The sequence below is a fragment of the Terrapene carolina genome, unplaced genomic scaffold, assembly GCF_002925995.2.
Source record: "Terrapene carolina triunguis isolate 2854851 unplaced genomic scaffold, T_m_triunguis-2.0 Scaffold58, whole genome shotgun sequence".
NCBI classification, from domain to species: Eukaryota; Metazoa; Chordata; order Testudines; family Emydidae; genus Terrapene; species Terrapene triunguis.
In genome coordinates, this window is record NW_020664409.1 from 87,202,270 (window position 1) to 87,228,177 (window position 25,908).

General features: G+C 39.0%; 1 protein-coding gene across 1 annotated transcript in view; it reads right to left on the bottom strand.

The window, feature by feature from the left end:
- The window catches only part of CSMD3 (CUB and Sushi multiple domains 3), a 1,099,171-nt gene that overhangs the window by 879,953 nt on the left and 193,310 nt on the right, over nt 1–25,908 (bottom strand). The gene's annotated exons all lie outside the window — the stretch shown is intronic.

Here is a 25,908-nt window from a genome sequence, read left to right on the forward strand (position 1 = left end):
TCCCGACCCCCTGCCCCACTCAGGCCCCCCACCCACCGCTCTCCCCTGCAGGGGCAGGAGGCAGAAGCTTGGTCCTGCGGCAGCCAAGCTTCCCCCCTCCCCCACTTCTTCCCACAGCGTGGTGCGTTCCGGCCCCTCCTCCTCCCCCTCCCTCTCCCTGCCGGCGATGGCCCTTGCGAGGGGGAGGGGGAGCGGAGCAGAGCCGAGCGGCAGCGTGCTCGCTGCTCCGTAGAGCAGGCAGAGAGAGGTAGGGATGGGCCTTGGGGAAGGGGGTGGAACAGGGCATATCCCTCCCAACCCCCTGCCATGAGCCGCTCAGGATAGGGGGCTGGGAGCCCCCCCCCTCCCCGCGCACCCCAGCCCTCTGCCCTGAACCCCCCCACACCCAGTCTTCTGCCCTGCACCCCCACACCCGCCAGCCTTCTGCCCTGACCCCTGAATCCCCCCACACCCCCAGCCTTCTGCCCTGAACTCCCCACATCCCCACTGTCCTGACCTCTGAACCCCCCCCCCACACACCTAGCCTTCTGTCCTGCACCCTCTGCCCTGATCCCTGACCCCCCCCAGGTCTGGGGTCCCGGCTGCCGGCCCCTTGCCAGACGGCGTCCCGGCTGCCGGCCCTGCTCAGCCCGCTGCAGGCCTAGGTGAACAGAACCCCAGGCTGGAAGCGGGCTGAGCAGGCTGGTGGCGTAAGATCAGCATTTCTTAAACATTTTGAAAACCTTGTTTACTTTACATACAACAATAGTTTAGTTATATAATATAGACTTAGAGAGAGACACCTTTTAAAAAACGTTAACATGTATTACCGGCACGCGAAACCTTAAATTAAAGTGAATAAATGAAGACTCGGCACACCACTTCTGAAAGGTTGCCTACCCCTGGCATAGGCACTTTTGGACCATGCCCCAGTGTAACGCCGACAGATCCCGGTCATCGGCAGGCGGCATCAAACCTGGAGCCTTTGGAGTTTAGTGCATGAGCCTCTACCACATGTTCTAAAAGCCAACTGGCTGTTAGCTAAGGCTGTAGAGCAGACTCAATCGCTCTCTCTAAGTGGTCTCGGTGTCATTAGATGGGACAGGGCACCACACCCAGGATGTATGTGGTTTACATCAGCTCCTGGAATCATGATAGATTTTGCTTTCATTTATAAAGGAAAAGGCAAGTTTCTAGTACAGCTTTTTATCATGGGAAATTTTGGGGAAAAAAGTTTTAAACTTCCCCAATTTTGTTTGGTTTTTTTGTTTTCTGAAATAAAAAAAATTGAACACCGTCTGTTTTTTTGTTTCTTCTTCTTTTTCTCCATTTTCTCCAGTGTTACAATGGAAAAAGGGGGAAGGGGAAATAAGTGGATGAGGGGGAAAAGGAAGAGAAAGAAGGATTATTTTTGGAGAGGGGTGTGTGTGTTTCAATCATCTTCTCAAGAAAAGGATGGAGGAACCAGCTGAGACACAGGACCTCCTGGGAGGGTCTGACGAAGCTGAGCCTCCCTGGCTGCCACCAGGGGATGGCCATTATGTGCAGATTGATTTTGTCTTCAAATCGATTTTTTTCTAAAATTTTTGTTCTTACTGCAAAATTTTGGTTTGAAGGAAGCTGTTTTGTTACTGAATACCACAGATCACTTACTGGTAAAGGGAAGAACCACAGGTGCCAGAACTCAGTCAGATCTGAAGGACAAGAACGATTGATACTCAGGGTACACTAGGGCCTGGTCTAAGTGTAGGATAAATGTGGATTTTCACCCTAGGAGAGGTAAATGCATCATACCTGACATCTTAGGGGTTGTATCGGTGGGTGACACTAGCTGTTTCAGAGAGAAGAGGCCAGTGCACTGATTACTGCGCAGCTGACCCCAGTTGGGGCTTAAAAGAGGACATCTGAGCCCTAGATTCAGAGTTTTTGGGAGGGGAGAGCTGCCTGAGGGAGTCAAAAAGGGACAGAGTTAAGGGAGAGAGACAATGCAGAACCCAGAGAGGACACGTGCAGAACCCAGAGAGCTCCGAAGACGAGCAGATCTGGGCAGGGCTTCAGAGAGTGGATGCCCCGAAGGAGGATGCATGTGATGAGAGTTCCATAGTGACTTGTGGATCCAGGTAAGGCTGGTGAAAACAGAAAGCAGGAAGGCAGTTGGGAGGTCACCTACAAAATTTCCCAAGCTAGAAAGCCATGACCAGAGAGAGCTGAAGGTTGAGAGCAGTGGAGGAAGATGCCTGCTGGCTCTCTGAGCTGGAAAGCTGAAGCCAGAGGAGAAACAGGGCTGGGGAATGATGGAGGGGAGAGCCTGTTTATGTCTTCGGGCAACTGCTGGACCTACACCTAAGAAGGAAACAGGGCAGAGAATCACGCCAGCTAGGTCGGGGGTGGGACATGGGGAGAGATGCTGGAACCATACATGAGAAGTGAAGTGTGATGAGAGATGCCAGAGCTATACAGGACACCCTGAGTGGGGTGTATTTGGTGTGTTGATGGACTGTCATGACGTGAAAAACTGAATGTACTGTTTGGTCAGTTCTGGAGAATTCTGGATTATGGTTATGTGGCTTTTAACCCCAAAGAAGCTATTTATATATAGAAAGCTCACATGGAGTTATTGGGGGGTTCTGGAAGAAAGGGGAAACTGAGGCAGGTGCATCAGTCATGCTGCAGCATTTCAAAGGACAGCACCTCAGGCAGGGCCACCTTCTGACAGGGTGCACTCAGAGAAACCTCAACAGGGACAGAGATGCATCTAGCCCTCTTACTGCAACAATGTTTTCACTGGAAATTTTTTTATTTTGATTTACAATGTATGAAGTCCTAACTCTTATAGCAAAGGAAGAGGAAAAAAATACATTCTTCTTAGTAGTTCACCATGCCAGTAATCAAATTACAAAGGGCCAGATTCGGATCCTTGTACAATTGTTTAATTGTACCTTACTCCACGTCCTACTGAAGTCAACTCAATCTACACAGCATGAATAAGGGCATCAAAATGTATCCAGTAATGTATATGATAAAAGAGGTGATTACCTGTTATATTATTATTACTTATACTATAGCAATGTATAGAGGCCCCACTCAAGGAGGCTATGCACTGTGTACATTTATTAAGATGCAGCCCCTGCCTTAAGGAGTGTACAATCTAAATAGAAAAGACAGACATAGGATAGGAGGAGAAACAGGATCTATGCATCCTTCCTTACAATGCTGAAATTCATAGTTATTGGTACCAAATTTCTCTGTTCTCCCTTATAGATTAATATATTTTAAGGTCTAAAGGGACCATTAGATCATCTAATCTGACCTCTTTGTAAGAGGCAGATGCAAGGCATGATCCCCGGCCTATTTAAATCAATAAGAGCATTTTCATTGTCTTCAAAGGCCATATATCAGGCCCTAAGTTGTTTTAACCTAGAAACCTCTTTGATTATGCATTCTGGATGCTTTTGTTACTCAGCAGATGTCTGGACAGTTTAAATCCCTCATGAATATTTCACTCTCCAGTAAAAATCACCTAGAATTGAGCCAGAAAAAAATTATTTTCACTCTCCTTTGGTTTTTGGAGTCTTTAGTAGATGACACATTATAGATGTGCTGGGGATTACCAACATAACTTAAATCATTGGGAAAATGCACTTGATAGCATAGCTAGTTTACAATACTCTACTGGGGATAGATATTTTTTTAAGATGATAATATTTTCTCATATCTAGTGCAGTGCTACAGTTGGAGAAAAAATATTTTTGAATAATTAATAGTTGGTGATAAGAATTGAGTCAGAGTCACTGGGGGCTCCATAACTTTGAAACCTGGTATTAAAAGATATGTGTCCTAGTCTCTAAAAAACTGCACCATACATTTATGCTTTGGGGGTTTATGCCAGTTTATTAAGCCTAAGGAAAACTCAATCATTTTAGGGATGATTAATATACATTTAATTGCTCTATTTATAAACTGAGTCCTATGTTTATTTGAGATACAAATTAACATAAATATAACTGGGGAAAAAACAGATCAATTCAAAATGGAAAATTTCAATTAAGAAAAATCAAGACATATTCCTACTTTCTTCCATTGAATTCCACAATAACCTGCTAATAACTATCAATATTTATATTTCAAGAAAGTCTATTCCCCCTTTTTTTTGCAATAGGATTCATACTCAATCCCCACTATTATCATTAAATAGTTGAATATTATGACAGCCATTAACAGTAATTAAATATTTTACATGAAACCCATCCAGGCCCAGAACAGTTGGGAGCAGCCATTACAGAGAAAGTCTAGCTTTGTCTCTGTAGCCCTGGGCTGGAACATGCTTAGTCCCTCTGTGGAGAAGGTGTATGTGTAGTCCAGGCAGAGGTAGGAGCTGTGAAGGAATGGAGCATGCTTAGTCGCTCTGTGGTGATATCACATGTGCAGTCTGGTCAGCTGTGAGAGGAAGGAACATGCTCAGTGAGGATAGAATCATCAAAGATTTTACACCAGATTTTACTAAAATCCAAGATGTCTCTACTGAGCAGGTCCAAGCTATTACTTGGCCAACTTTGGACATATTCTCATAGGAATAGCAACATACACTTTCCTGGCATAAACATGACCCCCTGCCAAATTTCAAATCCTTACTCCTAATTATAGGATTGCTAGAGCTTTTCAAAGCAAAGGGTCAAATTTTGGTTTTAAAAAAATGTATTTTTTCCCTAGCCTCATTCTCAGAGACAGCTGTCCTATTTTGGCTGAAAAAAAATCAAAAATATTTCAGCCTGAGGCCGACATCTGGTGAAAAATTTCAGTCCAAACAGTTAAAGTTGGTCAGAGTTACAATGCCCTGAAAACTGGCTCTTATAATGCTAAGTGTCAGGTAACCTTAATAACACTCAGCACTAGCAGCCCCACCTGTAGTTTAAGATAATGGCAGTAACTATAGCTTTCCATCTTCTGTCCTTGGGTATCTGTTTGGTGTTCAAGTGTTTAAAAATGAGCAACATATGGAGAAACATAACTGGATGAGCATATTTGTTATTCAACTTCTCATGTAAATACATATTTTTCTTCCAAATAAAATAAATACAGCCAAGTTGAGAATTACATTAGAAGGCAAAGCAGTGGTGGAAACATAAACACTGTATAAAGTTTGATGTAGTGGACCAAGAAAACATAACTCAAAATATTAGTGCATATATTTATAGATACTGTTTACAATACCAACAGAAATACTTAAAATACATCTTTTCAAGGCAAGACATTCTTCAACAAAATATTAAGTAAAAAGACTAAATAAATTTAACCATGATCAAAAATTTTATCAATTTAAAATGGACAAAAGTGATGCCAAAGAAACATTCCATAAAATGAAAATCTATAATATAATCACAACACAGAATAGGAATCATATTTAGATAAGCTTTTTGTATGACTGCATTTTATGCAGGAAGCATATTCAGATAAGAATTTGTATTATTAATGAATTCTTATCTAAATATACTCCATACACTGTTATGTGATTATATCACAGTTTTTCAAATCACATAAATGTTCCTTTGGGAATTCTTTGCCTGTTTCTGAAATTGATTATATTTCTGACTGTAATTCAATTTATTTTGAGTTTATCTGTTTAATATTTCATCTGAAGAACATTTGTTTTGGAAAGATTTATTATCTTCTTGTGTGTTAGCTGTTTTAGATATATACATTTGATCATTTATATATTTCCAGAATTCATGCATCAGTCTAGTTTTCTTATTTACTCACTTCTCACCAGCAGCTGAGCACTCATAGTTATAAGGGCTGTTGAAACTTTTACTTTAAAAAGCATTTTACTTGATCTACAATTATTGCTGGTCCACCTCAGATGTATTATTTAATTGCTAATTTCAGTGTACTCCAGTCAGTTTTGTATAATATTTCAATAATGTGGCTTGGGAAGTTGGACTACCTACATCTTCATGAAGTAGGTATGCCAAGCTTTTCTCCAGCCACTTCTACCACAAAAAAAAATTAATTTATGAATAATGTCATCTTTGCTGAAAGGCTGCAATCTTTAGAATGAAACATAACTGCAAATTAACAGTGCACAGTGATATAACACTACAGTGTGCAGTAGGAAGTGAACCTATTTTCCTCTGAGTCATTTCATTCTGCTTTGGAAAATAGGTAGGCAGAATGAAATGACTTAGAGTGAAATTGGTCAGAATGTTATGGTTAATGCCCGACTGTTATGAAAAGACTTCAAGGGATCAATTCCTCAGTTTTATTTTTCATATGAAAGACCATCATCTCCAGCACCACAACAACTCCAACATCCTAGTGATCTACAGATTCAGCCTCCAGTCAGGGGGAAAAGTACCACCTAGCATGCTGAATTACAAAGAGCACTTGCTGTAGCAGCCACAAAGGGCACCTGTTAGAGGTCTCCCATAAAAGTGCTTATGTACTCCAACAATATTTAGCATTCGAGATCTGACGGGATCACAAGGTGCTACTGACTGCAGAAGTGGTATGGCTTGATTCTTTATCTTCCTGTTGCATTGTCCTTTCCCTTTTTCATTTGTGGTAATTATTGTTAGTCACTATTTCTAGTAACAAAACAATTTAGGATTACTCAGACCAATTAGAGAATGGCCTGTTTAAATGGTTACCGCCTACACCTACCCCAGTATACTAGTAGAGAAACTGGAGCAATTTCCCCTTTCCTAAGAAGCAGGGAGCATCTGTATATATTCCACATGATTTATTTCCCGTTGTTCCTACGGTAGATTTGTGGTGGTGGGAGCACAGTGGTGTCACACTGTTTAGAGTAAATGCAACATAAATTAATTTCTGTATTATTCTAAAGTTAATGGGCAAAATTCAGTTCTAATTTATGCTAGAGTAAATCTGAAGTACTGCAGCTCTACTGGATTCAAATTGGGGCAATTGGTCCTGATCAAGGGTTAGATTAATGTAACGGTGCCACAGCATTTACATCAGTTTAAACTAAAGCCAAATTTGGCCTATTATATTTTATTGACTAAAAGAGGAAGTGTCTTGATACGATCATTTCCTCAGTTATTTCGCTCTGGTTAGTGCCGGATTCTCCTTCATGCAACTGCCTTATTTCTTCTCCTTCATTGCCCATCACCTTTTATATATTTATCAGAAATGTGATGGTTAAATATATATATATGCTTATCCCTAAAATAATTAATAATTGAAGTTTCAAGGGATGAGTAACATACTATGAAAGCTCCAAAAAAGAAAGGAAATTATGCAAACCGAGGATCAGCTAAATTAGATGTATTTTAAGATGCCATCTGGTGGTTTTACATATAATGACATAGATTGCCAAACAAAAAGGACTTTTGATTGTTTCCAAATAGTAGTATCACAATTATCTGGTAGTGATTACTCCGTGATTACCGGTGGTATTATGAACAGAATGAAGGTTATTTCACAGAATTCAATGGTTTTGTGACACTGTACATCTGCATTGTTGTCTATGCTCTATGGTTTTATAGCTGTCCTGTAAATTTGTGGCTGTAGCTAAGCTTTCAAATTCATCTTTTTCGAACGCATTGGATAGTCTATTGGAAACATCTTACCTATTTTAGGCCCCCATTGACTTCCATTGGATTTAAACACCTGATTTTAAACTTGTGTTTGAGCACCATTCCTGAAGAGCAATACTTTCTTGAATTGGGGCTGTTACCAGTCCATCTCTCTGATATAAATGGAACAATTCTTAATGACTGGTGATGGAACGTGAAGTTGGTGCTCAGTGCCCTCACTCCCAATTGGAGGGCACCATTACATCTTCTGACCAATCACATATCTCCTTTTTAAGCAGGGGTTGGATGGGGAGAAAAAGAAGAGGGGGACTGCCATTGGCTAATCCCATTAAACCTAGGATTGAAGAATTGACTTCCACCCACCATCAATACAAAAGTGACGGAAAGCAGCTTCTTCTGCACTCCAACCTACACCATAAAAACCTCTCCCATTCTCCTTCCACTGTTTTGATTACATTTTGCCTCACCATATTCACGGCAATACCATTTTTTGATGTCACTGAGTTTCAGCTTGCATAGCTGAGGAGGTATTGACAAAAAAAAGGGACATATTCCATAGGTACGGACTTACCGATAATTGCACTGGTCTGGGGGAGTGCTATCTCTGTAAGTGATAATGGGTTATAATGCACACTAGTTTGTGTTGCACAAAAGGTGTGTGAATGCCTTGGTACATCTAGCAACAGAGGGTCCTGTGGCACCTTTGAGACTAACAGAAGTATTGGGAGCATAAGCTTTCGTGGGTAAGCACCTCACTTCTACAGGATGTAAAGGTAGCCATCTTACAGCAAAAAAACTTCAGGACCAGACTCCAAAGAGAAACTGCTGAGCTCCAGTTCATTTGCAAATTTGACACCATCAGATCAGGATTAAACAAAGACTGTGAATGGCTATCCAACTACAGAAGCAGTTTCTCCTCCCTTGGTGTTCACACCTCAACTGCTAGCAGAGCACCTCACCCTCCCTGATTGAACTAACCTTGTTATCTCCATACTGACTTATACGTGCCTCTGGAAATTTCCATTACTTGCATCTGAAGAAGTGAGGTTCTTACCCACGAAAGCTTATGCTCCCAATACTTCTGTTAGTCTCAAAGGTGCCACAGGACCCTCTGTTGCTTTTTACAGATTCAGACTAACACGGCTACCCCTCTGATACTTGGTACAACTAGGATGCTCACTAGTTAAGTTAAGTACATATGAAATAATGGGGGATGTTAAGTACATATGAAATTAACAGGGACAAAGGAGTTGCCATGTTCTTGCAGCTATTCCATTTAAATTTGAGTTAATAAATGGAGATCTGCCTTCTTATTCCCGAATCTATACTTTATTTATTTCCTTTTACCTCCCCCTAATTTCTCTGGCTCTCCAGGGCTTTCACCACCTCCCAGAATTATTTATACCATCAGAAAATGTAACATTTATCAATAATTCAATTATTCACACATTTTCCAATTTGTAAAAAAAAAAAAAAAAACTGCCCACAAAAAATAAAGGCATTCTATCCGGTCATACCAACCACAATGTGAGACCTCCTACCTAAAATCATCTTTCAATTTCTAGTCTTGCCACTTCTGAACTGGCACCCTTCCTAAGTGCTTGAGAGCTGGCACTTTTTTCCATCTGGTTTCTGTAGACTAAAGCAGTAAGTGCATTTTGGTGTTCAGGACCCTTTACGAAGAAAGTCTGGTAGCAACTCCCACTTCTTTGTATTTAGGGAGCTCTAGTTCAACTGCATTTTCTGATCTCAACTGTGGCAATACGATCCGGGAAGTATTACTCCAAGTCCTGTGGGTAAGATTAATAGATTCCAAGGCCAGAAAGGACCATTGTGATAATTTATTCTGACCTCCTGTATAACACAGGCCATAAATAATATTGCCAGTCCTGATGAGACTCTTTAGATGGGTTGGCCAAATTATAGGTCCATCACTATTGCCAAAGGTAAGCATGACATAAAAATTTACCTAAGCATTGGTTCATGGGGTATAACTATCAAAGCTGGAAGTGATATTATATGATAGCAAGACATGGGTAAAAGGAGATTAATGTCCTCAGTGGTCTTATTAAACACTAAGTATTACAGATGAAAACGTCAGCTTGCTCCACACAGGTAGGACTCCTGCATTATTATTGATTTTGATATAACCAGTAGTTAATATTTTCTGCAATGCAGGAGCACTACTGCAAACCAAATATAGTATCAGAGGGGAGAAATGGCTTTTGATCCCTTTTATCCTTTATGGTAGACTATGGCAGTCCTTACATTACTTTGTCAAGTTTTAAAAATCCTGTAAAACATGTGACTCTTTTATTCCACAAGTTACATTTTCCATTCACACCTGAATGCTGATCCCAAATCAATTAAAAAAATCTAGAATCACAATTGATGTGTTTTAAAGAACTCCTCTCAACAGAACAAATTGGAGATCTTATTTTCAAAGTAATTCAATCTCTCAGACCAATACAGTCTCTGCTGCAAATAGGATTTTCTATTTAATCCCCATTAAATTGGAAGCAGCTGCATTGTGTCCCACATAATTAAATATCCAATCCCAATCTTCATCTCATATTTCTCTCTGAAGTTAGTTTTACCTCTTTGCCACATATCAGAACGCTTAGATAATTCTCAGGCTTTTCTCCCTCTGTCTAGTGATTAATTTGTGTTTGACTTAATGGTCCATTTATTAACGTACAAGATTAGTAGATAATATACATATACCCACACTTAAGTGACCACTCTAAGAAAAATATTAGTTCATTGAAATAAAAGCCTTCTAATAAAGGTGGAGCCAAATTGTACTCAGTATATATGGCAGAAGTACTGCTTCAGTCCCACTCAAAAAGTGGCCAAATTCTAGCTTCATTTTTTGCTCCTCTTTTACAAGTGCTCATGGGAAGAACTGTACAGAAAGGCAGAAAAAATATTTGCCGATGAGAAGGACAATTTATTACCCCAGGAACTGAAGTCTGGATGAACCCCAGTTTGATAATCTGTTTGTTAAGCGTATGGTAACTTCTCTTGATTTATGAAAAAAAAAATCCTGCTGTTTTGTCTTCTACGGGGTCATTTCACAGGATACTCTGAGACAGTCTCTTAAATAGAGGAGACTACCTTGCCTTGTGAACCTTTCATTCTGGTGTAATTAGGTGAAGTTAGTGGCACCATCTTTAGTAAAGGTTGCCTCACACTTCTAGTGTATTGTTAAAAATCTTATGTTTCCTTGTTTACTGAGATTTAAAATAGATTTTAAAAGATAAATATTCTGAGAACCATTTGCTCAAAATGGCATACGTGTTGAGATATCAAGTATATGTTTATTTGTATTATCTATGTTATTTTATTTTTCTTTTGCTATGATCTATTAAAGACATGTTGCAGCTGTAAGTTGTTTGTCTTATCTGAAGTAGAATAAGGCTTAAAATATTTCACCAAAAATCCCTTTTTTTTAGGGCTACTATTAAGTGACCTAACTCACCATCCAAGGCATGGTGGAAATGCAGGAACAAGCCACTACTCTTCTGGGACCACTTATTTAATAAAAATGCGTTCCTCTCTTCCTTGAGCCACTACCACAGCTCTCTGGAGATCTTTCACGTGGCTCTTTGGCAACTGGGTACTCCTCAATCAGTTGAGACATCAGAACAGGAGATGAAGCCTTTAAAACTGCATGTCCCATCACCACCATCAAGCTTCAAAATCAATTGATATTGTATCAGAAGAACAGCGGAAAGATTTTCTTTTAAAAATAAACTGCAGAGGGTAGAGAGGAGGAAGATCTAATAATCTAGTTTCTTATTTCAGCACCCATCCTCATAGTCTGATATTTCTTCCAACTGTGAGGAGGATTATGCCAAGGGGATGAGGATGGTTGTGGAGGTTTTGGATTAGGCTAATTTCTTTTCTTTATGATGTGTCTCTTGCAGGCCATAGTCCACTGTCATGGCCTCTGTAGTGGAGAGATGAAGGGATAAAAATTACATGCAGTTCCATGGAAGTGAGAGATGCATTGTAGCTTCTGTTTGGAACTGTAAAGTGCAAGAGATTAATAATCTCTTTAATCCAATGGCGATGATACCCATTGACTAGTGAGTGAGAACTGTCAAGTGGGAGCATAACTTTCTTTGGAATTGGGTAATTTGTAGGGGAGTGAATGCTGGAGAGACATAGAAGGTTTTTCTTTGAGCTGGAGCATAGTAGTTTACAGATGGACTTTGCAGCCTCCCTTGAAAACCCTTACTCAGGCACCGATTTGAGACCTGTGACCCTTCAAATGGGAATATGGGAGAATGAGAATATGTAGGCTTAGAGTGTTGACAAGGGATGTTTCAGGGGAAACAAATGAAAAATTCAAGTTGTAGAAGTTTAGGTTGTGCTTTTGCTTTAGAGCATCAGAATGCAAACTGCTATTTGAACCCATCTCTTGTTGGCTGGTAAAAGCTTGTGGAGATACTATGAGAGAGAGCTTGGAGAATTTGATGGAGATTGTTAGTGCCTCCATTTGGAAGAACAAATCACCAAAAACCAAATCTCAGTATGGAAAGTCTTCCTAGTTATCATTCCATCTCTAATCTTTCTTTTATGAAAAGATGACCAAAAGAATGTGGCATATCCATTCTTGAGCTATCTAAATTCCTCCCAGTTCCTTGAACCCTTTCAGTCCAAGGTACAGCAGAGAACATGATGATCATGTTCACCAATCTCCTTTTGGACATGAGATGACTTCATTTGTCCACAGTGATCTTTTAGATACCAGTATCTTAGTTACTGCTAATGGCAAGATGTTGCTGGCATGTCTATCGACCTGTCAGCATTAGCCAGGATTACATTGAAGTGGCTCTGTTCTTCCTTATTAAAGGACCAAAAGGACAGCACAGAGCAATTGCTCTTTTCTGAAAGGTTTGCTCAAGAGGAGAATTACAAGGTTTTTGTATTCTTTCACCTCTTTTATTTATTGTACATTTCAGGACACTACATGAGAAAATAAAATGTCCTGAAGTGGAATGCCATCATTGTGCTCCATTATTCCCTTTTATTAGAGACAGACAGCATGACTAATTGCTTTCCCTAGTACCAGTATTACAGTTGTGCCTGAATATGAGTTAGCTAACTGAACCTCAGGCTGGATACAAGAGTTAAAGGTGGTGACAAGAATGCTTTTTACTCCCATCTTTGTCTACCCAGGAGATTTTGTCGTCTTCTTCTTTTTTTTTTATCTTGGTTATTGTGACCTCCAGCCTAGATTACTGCAATATGATCTCTGGGTTGCTACTCCTTGCCCATCTGGAAACTTCAGCAGTTCAATTCTGTCCACATATTGAGTAGTTTTCCTACTTGGAACACTGTGGGTTTGAGTTTACTTTAAGTGCAATTTAAGGTACCAATTTTGACCAATAAAACTCTTTATGTTCAGAGCGACAAAGAGTCCTGTGGCACCTTATAGACTAAGAGGCGTATTGGAGCATAAACTTTAATACCCACTTCGTCAGACGCATGTTCAGAGTCCACTTTAGACAACACCTCTCTCTCTCTCTGCATGTGCTTACTTGAGCTGAGATGATTGATTCACTGTTCATATATTTGTACTTCCAGGGGTTGTGGCAGAGTACTTTCTGTTGAAAACCCTGACCACCTGGACCTGTTAGTTTCAATCCCATCCATTTTAATATCGTTGTCAAGCACAGTGTGAATGTGTCCTTCAGGGCAAAGCCTATCTATTTACCTGCCATGCTGGGGTTGATTGGAGCAGGTCCTGTTCTTTTCATGATAGGATGTGGATTTCATTTGTTATCATTAGGTCGATTTATTTAGATTGTGAGATGTGTTTCTAAATAGGTTCTTATACCATACTCACCACCATAGTCCAAAACTGCCTTCTAGTAGCGCATTAAGCAAAGTGACTACACATCTGTCACATACTGTTCATTCTCTCATCCTTGCCTCAGAGTGAGAAGGGTGTGCACTGAAAGGTCTTCTTTAAGTGGGGCTGTGGCTTTTGGGTTTTGGTTTTGGGTTTTTTTAAATATACATGTTATGTACTTATGCTAGAGAAGGTAAGGTCAAACAAATGCACCTTGCACTTGGAGTGGAAGCTAATGATAGGCGTTAGGTCCCTGGGTTCCATAGCTAACATGTTGCATTTTTAAAGTAAGTCTTACTAGGAAATGTTAAACTCACTATAAATTTTAAATAAACAAAAACTGGATCAGTTCAAGTGTTAAAATACAGTGTGAAGTATAATCTGCTACTTCCCTGACATTTTCAAAACTCTGGAAAGCAACACATTCACTCAGAAAAAATGAAACATTATTTAAACAGCAATAAAATGTTTTTCTCCCTCCTAAGTCATAAACAGCTGATTCACATGTATAAAACAGACACTATTTCGTATTTTAAACTTACTACGCTGTTATTAGGCTTCCTAGTAGCAGACTTTATACAGGGTGCAAATGTTGGGTAATTAGGTTAATTACTCACCCTAGATTCACCCGTACAGTTCCTAGTACATGATATGGCCTTTAGTGTTCTGGCCTTTTTGAATGTTGTCAAGATGCCAGTTCATATTATAAAATGTCTTTTTGCTTTTGCTATCAGTGTGAAGTGACTGACAATAGATTTTCACCACTGTGAGGGCAAGTGCTTGTGTCTCATGCTACTGAATACTGTGTTGTACTTAATACATTTGGGGGTATACAGTAAAAGTGGCTTTAGTTGGTCAACCCAGTGTGTGACCTATCTTCCCCAATGAAGGAGAAAATTTTGCCCTTGTCTTCAGTTGCACTTCCTGGGCAGCTGTGCTGAGAAATCTAAGAGCATAATTTGGCTTTATGGTTGCTGTCTAAAACAGAGCTGAAAATGAAAAATACTGTATTCGAAAAAAGAACAAACTTTTTATTTACTCTTCATTTCACCTTCCTTCGTTTCATCTGTATGTGGTGCATTCTGTATTAAAAAATTAGATGCATATTTTCACACTAGCTCAAGCACCATTTACCCACTTGGCAGTAAGTTTAATTGACGGTCATTATGCACATATTGTGCAAATACAGTCACAACAAAGCAGCCTTCACTGTCCTTCGCTATTATTCATCTAATTCAGTTCTGCTGTAGACATCCACATAAAGTGGCTGCTCCAGTTAAGTATATCCTAATTAAGGCCCCTATCTTGCAAAGGGGATTGCTTTACCCATGCTTGAGGTTATGCTGCTACATGGGGTATGCTGCTGTACTAGAAAATTTTAGATGTGATTTAATCACTGGCTTGGACTTACCTTTAAATTATATAGATGTCCACTATTTACAAGATCAGGACCACCTTGTGCTAGGCGACATGCAAATGTAAGAGGAAAACAGACCCTGTCTTAAAGGTCAAAGGGCAAGGAAAAGCAATACAACATACAAGAAATAGATCAGGGTGAAGATTGGTGTATCCTCTTCATTTCAGTGTATTATTTTTGCTGGGGATGGGTAGGTGGAAAAGTAGGGAATAAGAAGAGAAGAGTGAAAGTAGGGTAGAGAAGGAAGAAAGAATTGAAGGTGATATAAATAGGTTTAAGTAGGAGGGTGAGACTTGACTGGAGCAGATACCCACAGTGTGATAAGCTGTATATTATCTATTTTGTGGTGACAATATAAGCTCTTTATGCATTGTCTATATTTCAATGGGTAATGATTAGCATACCATTACCACAGAAATCACTTATTCTGAGCATATGGGAAAATGGAGGTAATTTCAGATAGTGTTGTGTGTTAAATACTGCCACTCATGACATACCTGTCTCCTTACTGAACCATGGATGTTGTGAGGGGAAAAAAGGCCCCAAACTGTGTGTTGGGAAAAAAGCTATTGTTTTTACACATGGGGGCAGAAGAGATGGCAAAAGCTGAAGCCTTGAAACCAGGGCCTTATAAAATAATATGGAATATCTCTCTTGACTGTGAGCAACAATTTGAAAAGCTAAAGGGAAGCCAGTAGACTGCTGGTATTAGACAGAGAGTTTTATCTAAAAATGGCAATATTCTGAATTATGTGAAGAAGTAGGTGGTTCATACATAGCTCATTCTCATGACCCACAGTTATCACTCTTCATCTTGAAAAATTCTCTATGCCTGAGATACATGGTGATGGGTGGCACACACCTCAGAGGCACACCAACTGCCATGATCAGACCTGAGGTCCATCTAGTCCAGTATCCTGTCTCCAACTGTGTGAAGTACCAAATTAATCAGAGGCTGGGCAAGAAGCACAATCCCACATAGGAGGAAACTGGCTTGAAACCCAAAGCATAATATTTATTCTCTCTTCCAAAATCTGACAGCGTTAACTCTGGATATTCTTGTTATCCGTGTAAATGTCCAATCCCTTGTTTTGAAATCTTGCTAACTTCTTGTCCTCAATGACATCCTATGGCAATGAGTTCTTCAGCTTAATCACATGTTGTGTGAGACAGTATTTCTTTTTTTTTAATCAGTTTTGAATCTGTCCCCGTTTAATTTCACTGAATTCACCCTTGTTCACTTGTTGTTCTTATTTATTCACTAAATTCTCAGAGAAGAAACATAGTCTGCATTTAAATATATCCACTTTAAAGGGGAGGCCTGAATGCTTAACAGAGTTCAGAGAAGACATTTTCCAGCTGTGTGTGAAAAATAGGAAAAATATACTTTCTTTTGCAAAAAAGTATATTTTCATACCATTAATTTATTATAGCAGAGGTGGAGGAAGCTTTGGCACTCTAATGGCTTAAAAAAACACTTGCAAAAATGATAAAAGGTATAAATTATAGAGAAATACTTTTATATGCCACTGCAATAGAACATATCTGAATACTGAGCATATTCATATACAGTATATGTATATGTTCATGAACAATCAATTACTTTAAGAACTGGTATTTATTGTAGGATTATAAATCAAATATTTGATTAAACCTCTTAAAATTTGAGCCCAATTTAATGCACTGACATTGAAATCATGCTGAGGAGCCCAGTCATCTTCACATATCCTAAAAAAAACCAAGCAATCCACCCAAAACTCACAACTTATTTCCCATTTATTGTGGCCCAATATGCCAAGCTAACATTATCTGTGTGATAAGGTAGAGCAAACAGTTATAACATGGTAGGAAAGGAATGTAGGCAGTTGTCACTGTGGCGGTAGTGGTTCATCAATCTGGAAAAAAAAACTTTGCAAGACTCAACAGTGAAGATCACTGATTTGATCAGTATCAGGCTGTCATCCTACTGCACTTGCCACTAACAGTCAAGTCTGCTATAATCTGTGAACCCCTGGAGCCGGACTGCTGCAGAAGCCATCTGTAGTTAAAATTGTTTTGATTTAACATTGTTTCAGAAATCTAGCAAATATGTTATGATGGCTTATTGAACTGTGTAAACATTTTCTGTTTGGAGAAACATTATATGGTGACAGTTTAGGGGAAAAAAGGTCACTAGAGAAAAAGCAGTCAAAGCAGTTAACATTCCCTTCCAATCCTTTCTCACCATGATAGACCAGATCTTCCCGCTGGAGCCAAAAGCTAGTCCCATGCCCCCAAAAATCCCCCAGATGCACTAAGGAATGAAATTGCTCCCCCACATCCACAAATAACCATATGATCTATCCTCTACTAGATACATTTTGATATGAGACCACATTAATACTGTAATGTTGCCATTTCAAACTTGCTATTTCACCCTACAGTTTCCCCATATGGTTAGGATGGGTGGGAATCATGCTGAGGAGCCCAGTCATCTTCACATATCCTAAAAAAAACAAGCAATCCACCCAAAACTCACAACTTATTTCTTCTGTTTTATTTTCATAGATTCATAGATTCTAGGACTGGAAGGGACCTCGAGAGGTCATCGAGTCCAGTCCCCTGCCCACATGGCAGGACCAAATACTGTCTAGACTATCCCTGATAGACATTTATCTAACCTACTCTTAAATATCTCCAGAGATGGAGATTCCACAACCTCCCTAGGCAATTTATTCCAGTGTTTAACCACCCTGACAGTTAGGAACTTTTTCCTAATGTCCAACCTAGACCTCCCTTGCTGCAGTTTAAGCCCATTGCTTCTTGTTCTATCCTTAGAGGCTAAGGTGAACAAGTTTTCTCCCTCTTCCTTCTGACACCCTTTTAGATACCTGAAAACTGCTATCATGTCCCCTCTCAGTCTTCTCTTTTCCAAACTAAACAAACCCAATTCTTTCAGCCTTCCTTCATAGGTCATGTTCTCAAGACCTTTAATCATTCTTGTTGCTCTTCTCTGGACCCTCTCCAATTTCTCCACATCTTTCTTGAAATGTGGTGCCCAGAACTGGACACAATACTCCAGCTGAGGCCTAACCAGAGCAGAGTAGAGCGGAAGAATGACTTCTCGTGTCTTGCTCACAACACACCTGTTAATACATCCCAGAATCATGTTTGCTTTTTTTGCAACAGCATCACACTGTTGACTCATATTTAGCTTGCGGTCCACTATAACCCCTAGATCCCTTTCTGCCGTACTCCTTCCTAGACAGTCTCTTCCCATTCTGTATGTGTGAAACTGATTTTTCCTTCCTAAGTGGAGCACTTTGTATTTGTCTTTGTTAAACTTCATCCTGTTTACCTCAGACCATTTCTCCAATTTGTCCAGATCATTTTGAATTTTGAATTATGACCCTGTCCTCCAAAGCAGTTGCAATCCCTCCCAGTTTGGTATCATCCGCAAACTTAATAAGCGTACTTTCTATGCCAATATCTACGTCATCTTCCTGAATAATTGCTGGGGGCGGGAGGAAGGGAGACAAGGAACAAAGAGAGAGAGAGTCTATGGCCTAATGATTAGATCACTTACCCAGGAGCAGGAAGACCTAATTACAAGTCCTTGCTTTAGAGGGAGAGACCCAGGTGAGTACCTAAGCACTGGAGTATTGGATGGGGGTGGGGCACACACACCCCTTGATTTTATCCTGAAGAAAATATTTTGGCTGAAACTACTTGGCAAATTTTACATGAATTCAAATAGTTTCAGTCAGCCTCAAACTTATTTTTTTCAGCAAATAAACTATTTATCCACAAAATTTCATCCACCTCTACCCACAGGCCCTTCTTTTGACTCTCCCAAATAGATTATGGGCTCACTCTTTTAAGCAATTGCTGTACTTAAAACTAAAGCAGATTCTCCCATTGGGTCTCAGTGCTAGTTTCAATGGACATCTCACTTGCAATGTACCAATGAACTAGGGTCAATGTAGATTTGGCTCCTGTGTGGTAGGCATATCATGGTATGCGCGGGTAGATTATTAGACTGGGCAAATTCTAAATTGAAAGTTTAAACAAAGCTGATCTATTTCAGATGTTGATTACACTGTACTGTATATAATATTTTTTAAAACTTCAGTTTGCCATGGGCCGGTGGGAGGGAACTAGGAAGTCCTTCTAGTAAGCCCTCACTGATACATTGGAAGTGTGTAGACGAACACTCCCCAGAAAAGTAAAATCTAAGAGTGTATGCACAGGTTTCTTTTTTTCTTTTTAACTGATTGCCACTCTATTTTGTATATATGGACATTTTGTGACATCTATTTTTTGTGAGAGTGTTCTACTGATTGTATTTTAGTGTGTTTTAAAGACAGAAACAAACTAACCTGGTAAATTATACATTGCCAGGCAAAATGACTGAGGGGTGACCTTGAGATGACTAGATCCAAAATATGACTACTTTTTAGTTTCGAATGGAGGTGAATAAGTGATGTAATGATAAAGATAAAACAGCAAATAGTGTAGAGGAGGTGAACCGAGCATGACTTTACTCTCATAATTCATGAACAAGGAGGTGGGCCAATGAAGTTAAATGGCAACAATTTGATATTTATTCACAAGTCTTATACTTCAAAAAAGAATTGTCCTTTCATATGAATAATAAGAATAACTACAGTTACATTAGATGGAATGACATTTTAAGAATATAATCTCCTATGCTTCAACACAACACCACAATCTGCCTGGATTTAGGAAAAACTTCCCTCATTAGCATTGTTCAAGAGTCATGTTAGGACACTTCATGTTATGAGAAAAAGTACCTCTGATTAAGACAAAGGAGCAAATGAACCAACAAAGTAAGCTTGCTTGATTTGGGTATGGGATGGAACGAATTCCAGAAAGGGATGACATCTAGTCAATCCTGACACCTTCTTTTTCTTCAGGGCATCTCCAGACAAGGCCCTTGTCTTACTGGCTGGCTGTAATCCCAGCCCTGCAAAATCAAGTGGTCCATGAGGCAACCTTTGCATTTAGAGGCTGTCCATACTGTGAAAATGTTTGGGGACCCCTGTTATACGGTATTTAATCATAATATTTATTATTTAGTAATCTACATTTTAAAGGCTAACAAAATGGCCATAGGTTTGGATTTTTCCATTTCCTCTTTAAAATCTGGGAGGAAGGGATGGAGACTCTTCCTAATATTTTTTTATGTGGAAAAAGCTTTCTCTATTAGCAATAATGTGGGGAGAAAACTCTTTAGATAATGCAGGGATGCCCTGGAATTTAAAACATTTTATACCTACTCTGCTGCATGAACTATACACTCTGGCTTGTTTATAAGATGGAGAGGGGTAGAACAAAGAGAAAAGCCCGGGTGATTTCCAGTTTCTAAATTATCTATGCCTTGGCTCTGAACAATCAATATGTTCCCAGACAGGGATTTTTTTCCTTTGGTTTGCATTTATTCTTTCAATATATACTTGGTACACATATCACAATGCACAATTTAACTTCAATCTGCAGTTTTGAGACATTTGTGCAAATTCCATCACCCTCCCCACTGAGGATTACTAGTTATACAGAGTACAGTACAAATAAGATTAATAAAAAAGGGGAGCTCAGAGTTTACTTGTTTAGACCTGTACCAAAAATCATCCGTTCTATTAGAGAACAGTATTTTCTTGAAAGACACCCCCCACACACATACACACACAGATAGAGGAGATAGATTTAGCTGCAAAGCAATGGTATGAAATTTTAGCAAGACTTCCAGATGTGGTCAAATTCTCCTCTTATGTGTTTCTGAAGACAGAGATATGCCACCCTGAGAGTTTTAAAAAATAGTTCAAAAGGAATCTGACAGGAAATCTAGAAAAGCTATGGACTTAATTTTCCCTGCAACTGATTTCCTCTGTGATGTGAAAGCCAACTCAAGATTTATCTTACCGTCACATATAATGTAATGGTAGAAGGGCACAGTGGCTCAAACCTTGAAATAAGATCTTTGATTTGCTTCAAAACTCTATCCAATACCGTTGCCCTCTAAGGGTTATATACCATTTGGATATAGCAGATAAAAGATCTTAGTGTTCCTGGATAATAAAAAGCTAGCAAATCTCATAATCAATCATGCAATAAAGATCTGGGCATTATAGATTCTGGGCAGAAGTTCAGATGTGTGCATTTAATTTGCTGAAATATAATTTCCAGGTAAAAATAAAGTTTCTCTTTTGTGTTGAATTCTCTTATATTTGTAAATGAATCCTCTGTGCAAATGAATCCTGCTTCCTGTACGTCCTGCTTACTTTGGGAATCAAATCAATCGATGAACATCCTGAAAAATTCTACCCCACTTTAGCTGGGGATTTCTTTAAGCAATTTCTGAAGCATGGCCCTGTAACAGTTGTGCTTATCCAGTCAGAAGGGAGAGAACAAGTTAACTTACAAACTCTATTCTTAAAATGCTATGAGCGTCGATGATGTCCCCATTAATATGGCTCATTACAAAAAAGAAAGTAAACACAACACAGTGGCTTGCACTCTGTAAGAGACAGATGGGTAAATGAATTGATTGCCATGAAACAGTATAAAATCATTAGATACAAATTAATAATTTCAGACTTCTCTGATAATGTTACGAAGTACAAATACCACAAGTAAAAGAATATAAAAAGCACTTGACACTGGCCAAGAAATTATGTTACATAGAGCTGGTTGAACTATTAAATAAATATTCATTGTGGACGATTGGTTGAATTTGGCCCTTTTTTCTGTTTGCAAATTTGTCTATAACTGGCTATAATTTGAATGTTTTTCATTATTTCTAATCGTTTGAACAACAGTTTTATGAACACATAATCCTCAAGCCTTCAAATCCCACTTCTCCAGCAACTGGTTCCAATCTTCAAAGGAGTTAATTCCCTAGCAACATTAGAGACCTAATTTTGATCTATGAACTGCTGAGACTTTTGAGCTCCTCTGGAGCAGATCACATCATTCCCAGAAAAAAACATGAAAGAGCTTTTTTCTTCACTAAACCTACTCTTTCTCTGACCTCCACTTCATGCTATTCAACATAACCTTCCTGCACACCAACTCTCACCTGTTCACTTGGCCATTCTGTAACCTCCAGTCCACTGATGTCAGTGACTTCTCTGCTGCTCTCAGACCATTCTTCCATATTTTCTCCACTGCTTGATTCAGTATTTTTCCAGTCCAATTTGTTGATTCCTTTTACTCCTCAACTCCTTTGCCCCTCATCCCCACAAATTCCACCTCACCAAGTCAAACTTACTCTTACCATACACATCCTCTGCTCCTGCTGTCCTGTTGCTGACTGTCTCTGGAAAGGGCCTGTACCAATGTGAACTTTCTCCGTTACAAGCTTGTTCTCCCCAGTTCTACTATATTCCTGTCCAAACAGAAACAAATTTCTCCATTGATTCCCATGACCATAATCTCAGCAACTCCTTTACTGCCTTTTGTTAGCACTGAATTCCTCCTCACCTCTCCTTCTCTGCATAAGATTCCACAGGCTTTTTCAAAGAAAGATAAATTCACCTCATCCCTACCAACATCTTGTCCTCCTTCTGTGTCTGAAGCTGAGGTTTCTACATGTAACCCCTCCATCTGTTCCATCTGTTTTCTCAACCTTATTATTCCCTAGCTAAACCTTTACCCTCACTCTCTGCCAAATCCTTGTCGTTTTGGTCTGTTTTTATCCAGTTCCCATCACAGCTGACCCCACTTGCCTTAGTTCTTTTTGATGGTGCACCAGAGAGACAAACCCCTAGCAGGCTTCAGTGCACCATATAACATATTTTTATTTGATTAACTATTTGCAGATTGTTTTGTTCATTTGTATTGTCTATTTGATTTTATTAATTGAGCAAGTAGCAAGGCAATGGATATTCTGAAATTAATTAATAAGTATTTGTAATTGGTGAAAGAAGGCTTTGAAATATGGAAGCTTTTACATGCTAGTGTTTGTCACAACAATGCAAATCTCTGATCAGTGAGCATCAACAAAGAACAATACAAATATTGCTAATACAAAGAACACAGAGCCTCCAGAGAAGTCTTAGAGCAAACCGTGTTAGTATCTCATGTCACCTAGTCAATGTGGCAGTTTGGAATAGAATTTACATGTTTTTATGACAGGCTACAGAACTGTGGGAATACATATAGTATCCATCATATGAAACATTTAATGCTCAGCACACATGCTCTTATAGTTTCCAATAGGCAAACTTATCATGACAGATGTGAAATTAACCAGTGTTACTACTGTAATTAAAGATGACATAGCATGTTGTCGTTTTACATTAGTATTTGCCTGGACACATCCTACCCTTGTCATCTCCATTTACTAACAATTTGTAAATTAGAGGGACTGGATGGCTTAAGGAGTTGGGAATGGGATACACAGCCTTTCACCTTTACCCCAACAATTTGGACCCAGACACATGCAGTAATGACCAAAAGTTATGATATAATGTCTCTTTATTAACCTTTGTAAAGTGTTCCGGCACTTACAGAATATTTCTCAGTGGACATGTGTCTACATTAGGGAAACAAACACCTCCATAAATGGTATTCATTGCCTCTTGTTGGCAGTCTCTGATGAGAGATTAGGAATTAAATGATACAGACTAAAATCTCCTCTAGGCCCCAAAGGTGCACATTCCTGCTTAGGTTAGAGGCATGTAGTCAGGACAGTGTACGGAATGCTTGCATTGCCTCCATCTGTGCAATATCAGTTTTCAGACAGAAGATTTCAGCTTCCAGAACTGTCCATTCACGACCTTTCCATGACACTATATTCATTTTAAAAAGAAATGAAATCACTTGGATGACAGTGTTTGATTTAATCTTTATGTACCCTGTATAATATATGCATAATGATGCCTGCTAGTTAATTACACTTCCTACTTTAGGTCTGGAAGTATCAGAGTTATTTTTTGACATCAGTATTTCTCCCCCGCCTCCCATGCAGATATCACATTTCAGAATAGGGAAACTGCAGCATGTAAGGTAGTTAGCATCCTTCAGAAGAGATGTCTACTGTTAAACACAAGTTCTTGACAGTACAATTTCAGCCATGGTTGCATGCATAATATCAGGGGAAATTGGGTCTACACACAAATACATTATTCTGAAGCCTATTATAAGAGAACATAAAACATTAAAAAATCACATAGAAATGTTAAATCCATTATTGACATAGTTGCTTGTGTGAACTCTCATGCAATTTGCACCACCATGTTCTGTCAGAAAACCTCTATGCCCAGCAACACTGATGTAGAGAAGTAAGCATACCATAGTTTAAAGTATGACTAAGTGCCCAGAGCTATTAGAATTCACTATAACAGAACCATGTATGTTGCATTGGCTACGTCACACAAAGTGTGTTTTAGCAACAACTTTTTTCTGATTAAGACAGAGAAAGAAACTCAAATTGTTTTAAAGTATTTTTTCCAGTCTAAGAGCTTGTCTACACTACGCAGCTTTTAGTGACAAGGTTGTGTCAACACAGCTTTGTCGCTAAAAGTCAGCGTGTGTAAACGCTCTCTCTCGGTATTTTGTTAGCACTTTTGCCGACAAAATACCTCCAGCCCCGCAAGTGGCATTAACTTTGTTGGCAGGAGAGCGCTCCTGCTGACAAAGCCGCGTTCACACTGCCACTTGCTTCGTCAAAACTTTTGTCTTTCGTGGCGGGGGCTTTTTTAAGTACCCGTGAAAGGCAAAAGTTTTGTCGACAACATCACAGTGTAGACAAGCCCTAATTCTTTTTGATTTAGTAATGGTTTATGGAAATACCTTTAAGTATCATTTGGAATGATAAAATATCCACATACTTGCATCTAAAGCTCTGTATTCAATTTTTGCCCTATTGTTCAACATTATGGACCAGATTCATTGCTGGTGTTCATTTGCGCAGCTCACCTGAACTCAATGGAGCTACATCAATGTACACCAGCTGAAGATCTGGCCTATATTATCTTCACAAAAAGCTTGAAGGGACTATCTCTTGACATGAGCGGAAGGTATAATTCACATAATATAATCTGACAAAATTAACCTTTTCCCGCTCTGTTCATAATAGTCTCAGAAAATGTAACAAAGTCTTAGATCCTCAGAGGCATTTAGGTGCCTGCAATTTGAAAGTTAGGAGTCTAAATACCTGTAAGGATCTGGGCCAACATGCTTAGATGCTTGCTATTTGAAATTATTCCCAAATTTCCTCAGTTAGTAATTACCGGTCTGTAGATCATTAGCACAAAGGTCATTACAAATATTCACAAATATCAGCTCATGCTGTGACCATGAGCACATAAGTCTGCTTTGGTTCCCTGAGAGAATGACTACGTAACCAAACAACACAGCACAATCTGCATATATTATAATATATACAGCTGAATTAACATACAAATGTAGCTTTCATTGAAAATTGCCATATTTGAACCAGAAGGGTTTTTTCGTCCATTATTTGTGCTAATAAAGCTCAGATGTCGCACGTTCACAGAATGCACATATGAAAGGCAGATGAACATGAGAAAATTGAAATTATATTCCAGGTTCTAATGTATAAAAAAGGACAGTTTACACCACTATTCACTATACTCATTATATTGAACTTAGAGCTACTAAAAAAATTGGTGTGTGTGTGGGGGGGGGTAATGTTGCAAAATTACTCTCTTTTAAAAAAAATAAAATTCAACCAATTCTATTTGTAATATTTATGTCAAAGTTTTGCATTTATTTGTTCTTGATAACTTTTTGATGATTTGAGTGCCATTCAATTCAGCAATGATTTAGTACAAACTAAAATGTAGCAACAATTTTTGAAAGTTATCTACCTCTACTTCTTCAGACTATTTTTCAAAACACTTTATCAATCATTTGCTATGGTTCATTTGAAGGATTAACCTAATTTATTTTTTAATGAGTCTTGATTTTTATTTGGTTTTTAAATGTAGAGCTGTATAAAAAAAGGATTTGAAAGTAGAACAATATTGTGGGACAACTTCTCTTGCTAGATCCATGGTGTGGATCTCAGATAAGAAGCTTAGCTGAGTTATTTTTTCTTTTAACTGTAACATGTAAATTACCATCCATGA